The following is a 12408-nucleotide window of genomic DNA, read 5'->3' on the forward strand; positions in this document are numbered from 1 at the left end:
TGAGGCTGTGCTTTGGGCTACTTGTAGTCCAGACCCTGAGCAGTGATTCCACCGAAGATTGCTGGCCTACACTCCTCGAGTGACCCGTGGGCTGGTATCTAGTGATTCCTCTCGAGGTCCCTTCGCGATCCCTTGTCCGTCAACTTGTGGGTCCCTGAGAAGGGTACTTGTACTTTCAATGGGCTTTCCTGGTTGCCCCAGACGTGCCCTGACTCTCCATCGCTTGGGGTGTCCACAGGACCTTGCTGGTCCACACCGAAGCCATTTTCTTCTCACCGCGTGGGTTGCAGTTGCCAAGGCTTGTGGGTCTCCAATTCGGAAACTGACCCCCCAGCACTCGACATCCTTTGTGGGACAGCTCGCCTGCGGACTGTGGTCATCGTCGACGCCTCCTGGTCCCGGTGGCAGTGGAGTCAAGCTCCATCTCTTCGCACCTGAAACACCCGACATCGTTGGGCATTCGTCTTATCGTGCCCCTGGTCACTAGCAAGTGACCCAGACTCTGTCCCCTCTGCTTTCAGGTTCTTCACATCTTCGATCCAGGCTTGGATCACACCGGACACTTCTACTTTCCACAGCAGCAGCACTTTGCAGCATATCGCCATTGAAATCAACGACGATTCCCAAACCATTTGACACCTATGCACCCGGCTTCCCTGGTTGAGGTAACACGAGTACTCCGGTGCTCCCGTTGGTGCTGGCACTAGAACCCCTTAAGTCTCAAGGGGTTTGCACAAAGTCCTCTTCTAAGTGTCCTTATTCTTTAAAATTCCAACTGTGACTTTCCTATTGAATTGTACGGGGCTCGCGGCTGTATTCTCCCACTGCACATGTCCCCCGTGGGTCTCCTGTGTTACTAACTTGGGTGGTTCCTTGGGGTCCCAGCGATTCTACGTGCTCTAGGCACTGTGTCTGGTCAAGTCGTGGTTCTTATACCACTTTCTTAATAAATGATTTCGTCTCCCCCTGGGGCCCATTGTATATTGTGCTATTTACTGTCATTTAATAACTGCATTATTGTGTGCCTCGCTCTCTAACTTCATAAAGAGGTTAGTAGAAATGTTTAGAAATAAATACATATATTTTATATATATACCTAGTGTGGTTCTCCTTTCAGTTAGTTATTCAAGAGGTTATAATCTGGTAAACCAAGCTGCTTTACACTCCTTCAAGACTTAGCCTGAGGGCTGCTCTCCATAGCTACCACTAGGATAGCTTTCAATAAAGGTTGTCTTAAACCTAATCATCAATAAGGGTTGTTTGGACTGGTGCAAGGTGCCCACTATAACTAGTGGACAGCATATACCAGGCCAATTTCTCACAATGATAATAACAGAATGTTATTATCATTTTATTTTTCCTCCAGCTACGGCAGCGCGTGAGGGGGTGGGGCAGAGCTGCAGATGAAGCGTGGTAGAACACTCCTGTGCGCAATGACTGTTTGGTCGGCCCTCTCGGGCCACCCACAACAATGACACGCACACTCCCCTGTTCTCGATGCAGGCTGCATTACAGCCTGCCTGGAGAACATTATAAAGAAATGGTCCCAGAGCATATATGCTTATATAGCAATGTCAAAAACAACATCAAAGAAGAATAAGCAATTAAGTAATTCTGAAGTGTTATTTAATCACACTTAGCAATTGGTCATTTGTGAATTAAATCAGCAATAAATAAGCAACATACGACAAAGAATTGAAGGTGCCCAGGATAGGGAGGTCTCCAGAATGGTGCGATAATTAATCTTGACCAAGTGCCTTTCACTCCCACCCTCTTTGGAGCCTTGAAGCCCTAGTGTCGTCTACGCAAAGCCAGTACCTACTAGGTTCTAACCAGGGCACAAGTCCTATAAAAAGAAGTGGGGGGACGCTCCAAGTTAGGTGGTGTCTCCGGAAGTGACGTCACGGCAGGAAGTGTCGTCACGAAAGGTGAAGGGGGCAAGCTGCCACCAGCAAACCTCGGCGTTGTCATCACACTTCCTTCCTATTCCAAACCCGGGCCCCTTGTGAGCGCGCGCCGTTTCCTCTCTTGCTTTATTTGGTGGTGTGCTGGGATTATGTTTTCCTCGTGAAGCCCTCAATGCGGCCAGCTTTTGCGCAGGGGGGACGGCGTCCACCCGGTAAAATAAGTGGGGGGACGCCGTCCACCCGCGTGGTACCCCAACTCGAGCCCTGGTTCTAACCTTTCATCACGGTGCCCCCCCCCCGTTTACACCGTCACTTTTGTCCTGATGAAGACCCCGTCAGTAAGGACCCAATCAACCTACCTGGGTTAAGGGGTCGAAACGTCGACATACAACTTACACCAGTACCATCAATAGTGCAATTTGCACTGTGTTTGTTCAAAAGTACATGGTTGTGTAAATGATTGTATTTCTAATGAATGATTGCGTGGCATAGAGTAATATGCCCAACAATTTAATTGTGATATTGTCAAACACTATATGTCACTTGCCCTACTACCTCACTCTAAATCACCTCCCTCCCTATCCTGGGCACCTTCAATTCTTTGTCGTATGTTGCTTATTTATTGCTGATTTAATTCACAAATGTCCAATTGCTAAGTGTGATTAAATAACACTTCAGCATTACTTAATTGCTTATTCTTCCTTGATTTTGTTTTTGACATTGCTATATAAGCATATATGCTCTGGGACCATTTCTTTATACTGCTTTACACCCAGGTCCCAGTGATCTTCGGGTATACCCTTTGTTTCAACGGTGCCTGGAGAACATGTCCACCCCTCCAGCCCCTGGCTGGCGCCGAGTCACGGTGTTCAGACCAATCACAACGTTACCTTGCAGCGTTGTGATTGGATTAGGGGTGGGAGGCTGGCTGCTTGCTGCCTCTCCTCTTCCGACCTGGAGTCGGACACAGGCGAGCAGGAGAGAAGATGCGGGACTCGGCAAGGTAAGTTTTATTTATTTATTTATTTATTTTAAAACAGCACGCGCCCCCCTCCTGTTCTAGACCTGGCCAGAGGAGATAAAGGCAATGTACTCTCTCACTGAAGTTTTGTACCGCAGGTACGGCAGCTGCTGGAAACCACCCAGGCAGTCGAGGCCGCAGCGCTCCTGGGCAGAGAGCAGGGGTGGGTATGTGATGGTCATCTCTGTCATAGGACCGGATGGATGGGGGTGTTCTGCATTACTGCATTCACTCTGCTGACTTGTACAGTACGTTCGCAAGAAACTGCTGCACACATGCCTGCCCTCCTTATTCAGGTAGGAGACTTTCGATTTCAAGGCGTCTCCAGATTCCTGCATGCAAAAAACACTGATTCCTTGACATGCTTCATAGACTTGTGACATGGGTTTACAAGTGTTACACTTTGAAAGGAACGCTGTGCATGTCACCAATTACGCAGGGGGGTTCTAATGAGCAGATCACCAGCTGTGAGGAAAGTGAATGTTACGTGAGGAATGACAGTTGCCTGGCGTGACGGGCACAGGTATCTTGTTTTGCCCATAAAGTTCATTAAGAAGATAAAAAAGTTTGATCTTCCATTTACAACACTTTGTTTGGTGACAAGAATGGGACGAACGCCAGGCACCCGTGGTGAAATTAGCAGAACAACCTGTGCCACCCTGCTGTGATCGTAGCCGCCTAGGTATTTTTCCAGAACAGGGACCGAGTTTGTGCCAGTACCTGGAGCAGCGCTGGTCTTTATTTACGGCCAGATGGTGGAAGGTGGTGAGAGGGTGGTCACTCCCAAGAGAGCACTTCGTTTTAGAGCAGTTTGCTCAGTCAGGAAAGTGCCAAGTAACGCTGGCCTTCGCGGTGACAGCAGCAGCAGCGCGTCTTGGAGTAAGTGCGTCTATTGAATTCAGATGAGCGTGTGACCACCATCGTGCTCCATTTCATGAGCCTCTGATTACTTTAAACATACCGATTTGTTCAGACTGCCCAGGAGAGCTTGGAGCTGCATAGTACCAAGTCGGGAATACACCTCGAGATGATGTTTTCAGCACTGTGTCCAAGGTGGAACTTGCACTAGCGTAACAAACTTGACCCCCCCCCCCCACCCACACACTCAGGCAGGAGCTGTCACACCAGAGTACTGTGCTGAGCGGGCCCCTGGATACGCCCCCCCCCCCCCCCCAGCACTGTGGGGGATGCGGGGGGACTGTATTACGCCACTGGGAATTTGTCAAACAAAGTTGTTAAAGTCTTACAAACGTTGAGTTCTGTATTCCTACTCCCAGAGCGCATTGGACTGGTGCAGCGAGGGAGCTGTTTCAAGAGTGGCTCGTAGTCTCTAGTTCTATAGTTATTCCACGTAATCCAACGCTGCCATCTAGTGGTCATAACTTAGTTTGGTTGTGCTACGTCTCAGTAAATTCCCACAGCATGAATGTAATCCTTTACTGTGCCTCCTTCTTTTCTTATGTTTCTTATGCAAGAAGGTGATCCACCCATTCAATGAGAGGATTGGTCAGAATGTTTTGAAAATGATATGTTGCCATTGGGTGGCACACATTTTTCACCAATTTTGCAAGAAAGCAATTTTAATGCGGTGTTTAGGCACTGAAGGGCAATATGCTTTGAAGTACTTGACAGAGATATGTGAAGAGAATTGTGACCTGATAGAAGATGCTTACAAAGAAGCTAAACTATGTCTGCAAAACCGTTTTGCAAAAACTATTAATGTGGTAAAGAGTCTTCACAAGTTTTAAAAACCCAACCGCAAAGACCACAGGAGTCAATGAATTAGCTTGTGGCTAGATTGAGGGAACTATTTGCCAAATGCAAATTTGGTTTGATGACAGAGGAAATGATCAGAGATCAATTAATTTTTCAATGCAGTAGTAAAGCGTTACAAGAGAGACTTTGGGCTGCAAGTGATCCTTCGTTGAAAGAGGCTATCAAAATTGCAAACATTATGGAGGAGTCAGAGGAATGCTTGGAGGAGATGCAAAAGTCAGAGATTAAATCTGAACAGAGACCGTAGCTAAACTTGATAATGAATCAGACTTGGTCAATGTAGTAAAGAGAAAACTCTATGTCTCAAACACCAATCAATTTAAGCACAATTGGAAAGCTGCCAATGGGAAGCTTAATTCTTTACCCAACGTGAAGAAAGTTCAAGCAAATTGTTTGTGTTACAGATGTGGAAGTTATTCGCACATGGGTGATTCAAAGTTTTGTTTTGCTATCAGCAAAGAGTGTCGTCCTTGTGGGAAAAAAGGTCATTTCACACGTGTCTGCAGAGAACCTAACCAAAGAATTTCAGTTCTGGAAGAGGTAGACAATGGTGTGGATCATAGAGCATTGATAGTTGATTATCAAGAACAGAAACAGGGAAAAAGAAAGTTACATCTTAAGTCTAATTAATAATAAAGAAGTTGTTTTAATGGTAGACTCGGGATTCTTGTACACTATCTTTTTTTTCTTCCCCATAAGACCTCCGTAGCTATAGCAACCTCTCGACCTGGTCCACCTCTGGTGCATATAACTTGGTGGTTCTAATCTCAGCTGGTATTCTTGTACACTATCACCAAACAAATGTTTGATGCTGTGTGGCCTCAGGAAACATTGAAGGATTCTGATGTAATTTTATAAGGATATCAGGGAGCTGATATTGATGTGATAGGGCATGTCATTGCAGATATTCGATTTAAACAATGCTTTACAAAATGCACAGTCTATGTGGCACCTGATAGTACTCCAATATTAGGTTGGTCCCACCAGTATGACCTACTCATAATTGTAAATCCTTGTGCTACAGACCAAGTCTCTGTAATCGATGATGGAGAATTAGGTGGATTGCTCAAAGCTAGTAAAGTTTTTAAAATAGAGTGGGAGAGGCATAAAACGTTCAAAGGCTTATGACTAACATATTGACTGGAATAAATAATGTGGTATTCTTTCAAGATTACATTTTAGTTTATGGGGAAAATGTAGAAAACCACAATGACACAGTATGGACAGTGTTGAATTGAATCACTGAGGCTGTCATGACTACAAAAAGACAAATGCAAGTTGGAATTGGAATATCTAGGGCATATCATCACAGGACAAGGAATAAAGCCTAAAATGGACCTGGTCAGTGCCATAGTTAATGCACAAATTCCAAATGAAAAAGAGAAATTGAGGTAATTCATGAGACTTTTGGATTACTATGCCAAATTTGTTAGAGACTTTGTAAACAAATCTGCTCCACTCAGAAACCTACTAAAGAAAGGAAGAAAAATTGGATGGGGAGAATTACAGAAAGAAGCCTTTGAAAAATTAAAAAAAGACATTGCACATGCAGAAATGTTAATTCCTTTCCAGTTTGGCTTGAAAACGATTCTTACATTTGATGCAAGTGATGTTGGAATAGGAGCTGTACTAAGACAAATGGAAGGTAGAATTGAAAAACAGTGGTCTTTGTATCTCGCTCATTGTCTGATGTAGAAAAGAACTATTCGGTCATTGAGCAAGATGCATTGGCAACTGCCTGGGCTAGTAACTGTTTCCATGCATTTATTTGGGTGGAAGGTTCACTTTAAGAACCGATCATAAGCCATTATTGCATGGTTTGGGACCAAATAGGACAACCAAATGTTCGGGTCGTTTGGCTAGGTTAGGACGGTATAGGGCACTTTTACAAAAAAAAGCATTTGTTTGTCAAGTTGACAAACATATATTTTTGGGGGGTAAAAGCGCCCCATGCTGCGCTTTAACTTTGTCGGCCACGCCCCTTTCTTTAGATACGGCTCGTCTAAAGAAACGTGCACGGGCGCTTGTAAAGTGAGAGCATGGTATGTGGTGATTTTACCCAAAAAACAGCATTTGTTTGTCAAGTTGATGTAAAGTTCAAGTTGAGAACAAAACCAAGGTTTTAGGAAGAAGATTTATTCATCACAGCACCCTTAAACTCCACGAACTGCTAAGTACTCGCTCAAACCCCTAGCAACCCCTTCATTCCATTACAGAATCCAATTACATCACACTACCAGGTGACATAACATTGATACCCACACCATGAGCGGTAAATAAGATATTAAATCCAGCACATCTTTCCCTTATACAAATGGCAAAACTAAAACAACAAACTTTATACAATAAAATACATATATGAAAATGTAATTACATATAATACTGAAACTCAAATTCTCACACAATCTGCAAACCTGGTTGAAAGACGCCTCACACGTGTTCCCATTTTAACACGCAAGGCTACAGAATCTCCTCCAATACACGTTCCATACTTCACCCTTTCCACCATGTTCAAATCCATAGAAGAATCATTCTTGATTCATTATAGTCAGATAGCCGCCACTTCTTTTCTATTTTTAATCAGGTAGGGAGCCTACCAGAATAAAGGTTTCTTATTGGACTTCCGCACCTGTTTTAGTTTTAGCACTCACCAGCACACCACATCCACACCTATTAGGCCCCTCACCCCCATGGCACCATACGGCGAGGAACAAAAGATCTCCGCTAAAGAGCCCCTCATTGGGTGCCCGTCGGGTATTGCAGCGCCGACCCGACGAGGAGCAGGCCCAATGATGAAGCATGACACCTAGCGGGCTGGGTGTGTTTGGGCCCTATTTCCAAAGGGATGATTTTTCCTCCCTTTTTCATAGGACGATCATTCACCACAGTGGATGTTTCACTAAGCTCTCTCACCTCTTTTTTAGACCCACAATAAGGAACTACGTACACTTTCTTTGTATGACTATTATTTGATCTCAGATCATTTTGTTAGTTATTACTCCAAAATTGCAATGTAAAGATAACCCTTGCAATACAGTCAGAAATTAATCAAAACTTTCTTCACTTCCTTGTGCCCTGATATAAAATTTGAATTGGTTCAAAGCCACACTGGCAGTTGGTTTGAACATATTGTCCAGCCTTAACAATGCTTCTTGAAAAACATCAACTTCATCCGCATCTCCCTCTCTCTCCATAGTAATTTGTGGTAGAGTACGAAAACTCAATTATCCCTTTGAACCTAAACAATGCAGGACAATATTTTTCTTGCGCTCAGACATATCTTCATCATCTATAGCTTTGATGTATATCAAAAATTCTTCTTTCCATCGCATCCAAGGAATAGGTGGATCTCCCTTGTTTTGGAGAAATTGTGTTGGAGGTTCAAACTGCATGGTTATTGGAAATAATGGGCAAGATTATTAGAAACGTAGGAATACAATTTTGTGAAATAGTGTGCAAATCACTGCAAAAATCTGCACATGGCAAGAGTCTACAAATCACTGAATCACAACAAAGCAATCTGCACTTGTATTTGAGAACAGTGTGCCAATCACTGTAATAACTTGCACTTCACATTGACACAAGTGTGCAAATCACTGAACCAACTCCAAAGCGCTCTGCACTTGAAAAAAGTGTGCACAATCACGGAATCTCCTCCAAAACGATCTGCACATTACTTTGACACAGTGTGCACATCACTGAAACACAACCAGCTGCATAAGTTTAACTAGCCAACCTTCCCAAGCAAAAATGTCCGCTATAAATCGAGGAGAACGTGCGACCGGAAAAGCCCACAACTGCTCGTAGCTGAGTACTCCTCTTTTCAAACACAGGAAATGGAGCAGTGTCAGAAGGCTAGCAGTGCATGAGCAATTCATAGTGTAGAATCCTCGCACTGCCAAGGAATGCTGAGATGAACGTGCAGCGTTGTGCCATAACTTCAGGAGCGCGCGAGGTATTTATTGTGTGCATGTGATCACTCGCGCTTGAATGTCACAAAATAATAAAGCTGATAAAATTGCCAAAGTCCATAGAATCGCCACAGGACATAATAAAAATACAGTGATACTTCAAAACGCAGGCTTCCTGTTTAATCCCACAATAGCCAATAAATTGTGAATCCCAAAGTCAATTGTTGCTGTGCATTAAATCATGAAGAAAACAGTGATATTGCTCGACACAGTCCGCTACCACAACGTTGGTACCAGCATCTGAGGTCCTTGTTAATCCTTGTATTTCAAACCACAAAGAGAAATCCATTAAAATCCATGGGTTCTGTAGGAGACAACACCGTCCCTGGCTGTGTAAGGGGTAACAAGTGTTGCTCCAGCTCGTCGCCACTTGTAAAGTTCAAGTTGAGACCAAAACGAAGGTTTTATGAAGAACATTTATTTATCACAGCCCTGTATCCTTCAACTCCACCAACTGCCAAGTACTCGCTTAAATCCCCAGCAACCCCTTCATTCCATTACAGAATCCAATTACATCACACTACCAGGTGACATAAAATGGATACCCTCACCATGAGCTGTAAATAAAATATTAAACCCAACAGCTGACAATTTTTTTTTTGTATAAACGCCCCATGGCGCACTTTCACTTTATTAGCGGCAGAGCACTTTTATTTAGACTAGCAGAAAGGAGAACGGCTGCCATTAAAATGAAAGCGCAGACTGAGGCGATTTAAGAAAAAAAGTTAACAAATAGGAAGAAGAAACAAAATGCTGCTGCGTTGGAGCCGCAAACAACAAACCAATGGCACGGACGCCAAGGGTTGTGAGAGAGCATGGCAGGAAAAATCCTTTTAACCAACTAGTGCTCCGAGGCCGTAATTAAAGCCTACTGAGTAATAACACATGTAACGGGGGTGTCCTCATGAGAGGTTACAAGAAGAGACAAGGTGGTACTAAGGAGGGAGTACTAAGCCTATTGGCCAATGAAAAGCCATAGTTTACGAAAGACAGTGACAGGAGTCAATTAAAAAGATGGGCAGAAAGTGGGCGGAGCTTCAAGCCCATATCTGAATACAACAGCGCAAAGACTGCTAGGCGAGACCTAGAAAGCAGGGCTGTATAGGCCCCTTAAGTCCATACATGCCAATAGACCCGATTCAGGCGGGAGACTACAGAGTTTTCAAGCCAAGAATGGCTTTATTTTAGCTGTCTCCCGTCTGAAATTGGATTTTTGTACAATAGAAGTCAATGGGGAATTTTCATTCTCCCGATTTTGTATTTTAAATCTCCCACATCCCTGTCCTAAAATGTTGGCATGTATGCTTAAGTCTGACCCTGATATAGAGCATTTGAAAGTTCTGAGTTCATGAAAACTTAGTGAAATGAAACAAAAGGCCACAACCTTTGGAATACACCTACCATTCTTTGTTGCCTACTGAGTGGCTAATGCAATTACAATTCAACACAATTATACCCCATGATGACCTCAAGACAGTAGTCCAATCCCTAGTTCTTTCTAAAATCGACTACGGGAACGCCATCCTAACAGGGACTCCAAAAGCTCACCTAGCCCCTCTAAGGGCAGTGTTCAACATGTCCGCTCGACTCGTATCTGGAGTAAAAAGATTTGATCACATCACTCCAGCTCTCAACTCCCTCAACTGGCTTCCCATGGAAGGGAGGTGTATTTACAAACTGGCCTGCATCACACACAAAACCCTTCACTCTCCGGCCCCTAACTACCTGAACAACAAACTGGTAAGAGCAGGTCAATCCAGAACGCTGAGAAGCTCCTTATTCCTCCGAAACTGAAAAAGAAAACCACACAATTCCGATAGTTCTCTGGCAACGCTCCCAGAATGTGGAACGCTCTCCCTAGAGTCCTCAGATGCAACCCCTCCTCCTGTTTCAAAAGAGGCCTGAAAATCCATCTCCTTAACAAATACTTTCCTGACCAACGTCAACTAACCTAGACTTCAATATCCGAGTTTACGCCTCTCTCTTGACATTCAAGGATAGTTGGTGACCGGACTGTGTTAACCACCGTATCTTCCATGCTGTAATTTTTTTTATCCCTGGTTTTGCTTCCTTACTGCCTGTCTACTATGTAATGCAATTTCCGCCTGTTTTTGTTTACAGTATGTATGTAAAGCGCTCTGATACCTACGGGTCAGGCTAGCGCTATATAAAACTTTTAAAATAAATAAATAAATATACAATACTGTGTGCTGTCATCTTTTCGTCGCTTTAAAGTGGTCCTACTTTTATGTCTATGCAAATGTGTTTTTTTGGGGGGCGAGGGGTGTTGAGTATCCGATCACCCAACTTCAAAGTCCGTTTTGTTTAAAACACGGGTATTATTTAGCAATCGCTAAAGAAAGTCCCATGAGACTAATGCGACTTTCAGCGCCTGATCAAAGGATCGAGGCAAGCACTTCCGGATCGGAACGGGCAGAGACAGAACAAACAACGGAAGCGTCAGACCCTTGGAGCTGTGCGTGTACTCTTTGTGTATATCCGCCGAGAAGATCCTGGGTACCTGTACCGGGAGGCTTCATATATTGTCGCCCCCCGATATAACAACCTGCCTTCCTACTTCATTATAATCCAGGTGGGTTCCACTCATATAGCTAATTTAATAGTAAAATGAGGGGGGGGGGGGGGGGGGAACGAAAAGTGAAGTCATGGGAATTGGTGTGCAAAGACCGACGGTTCGGGAGGGTGGTGAGGTTGCACCTTACGACGTCCCCCTCCACCCTCTAAAGGCTACTCACAGGTTTTTACATGGGTGGGCGCTCTTTGAACGTTCTTTAAACCCTCACTATGGAATGAGAAGAGACTGCTCGAGATTAATCCTTTCTCTATTTCAGTTGGAGTAAATGTAGATCTTTATCTTGAGCAGCTTTAACTTAGGTCATAGTAACGCGTGTTATTGTTAAAGCTTAGTAAACGGCAGGAGTGTGCTTATTGTCACATTTATTGGAGCTGCAGTTGGGGAATGGAGGAGAGGCCTGCTCTTCTTTTGGCATGTGTTTGTGAGCATCTGATGTCTGATTAGCGAATTTATCTGCTTGCGATAAGTATCTAATTTTAAAATACAGATGCAAAACAAACTGTATGACCAACTAGCTCATTATTGGCCACAGCCTCTGGCCCAAATCAGATAAGTACTTATTACTTCTATTTCAGGTGTTTGCAGTAGAACACGCCTAGTTCCATTCACTTAACAGATACATGGTAGCAGCGGTGTCTAAAATATGAAGTACTTTAATAGAACTGCATTATGTGTCTTAGTTGGGACCAGATCTCGGGATCTGGATTTCGTAAATCCTATTTTGTAATTCTTCTGCGCACATTTCACAAATTCCTCAATTGTCTGTTCTCCAGTAATTGATCAGAATGTTGCAGTCAACAGTGGCCCATTCTACTGCTGTCCACAAGTTATTCGCTGACAATACTTTTTTGTGAGTTATTTCCAGAATTCAGGTCTATTATTTCCGAAAATGCTACTTTATTAGATTATGTATTGGTTATTAATGTTTTCTGCTCTCCATGAATTATTTGTGCATCCTCATTTCCCTACATTTTTTCTCAGTAGATTTGAGCTCCAGGCATCATTATCATATAGACCTGCTCTTCGTAAATTATTTGCACTCAGTATAAACATCCCATCCACACGTTACCTTATCTCGGTGCTGCACTTGGAGAGCTTGACGTTAGCTATGGTAGACAGTTGCAGCTAAAACAGGAT

At 43.7% G+C, this 12408-nt stretch overlaps 1 protein-coding gene across 2 annotated transcripts in view; it reads left to right on the plus strand.

The window, feature by feature from the left end:
• The first annotated feature begins 2818 nt into the window (after window positions 1–2818).
• The window catches only part of LOC146856314 (uncharacterized), a 37453-nt gene continuing 27863 nt past the window's right edge, over window positions 2819–12408 (plus strand). Inside the window, exon 1 of one of the 2 annotated variants that reach the window (XM_085654425.1) lies at window positions 2819–2910. The gene's annotated coding sequence lies outside the window, so the exon portion shown is untranslated. Of the gene's footprint in view, window positions 2911–11101; window positions 11269–12408 lie in introns of those variants that run through there. The other variant, XM_085654424.1, reaches the window with a different exon arrangement.

Source organism: Triturus cristatus, chromosome 4_1 (assembly GCF_964204655.1).
Source record: "Triturus cristatus chromosome 4_1, aTriCri1.1, whole genome shotgun sequence".
Lineage (NCBI taxonomy): Eukaryota > Metazoa > Chordata > Amphibia > Caudata > Salamandridae > Triturus > Triturus cristatus.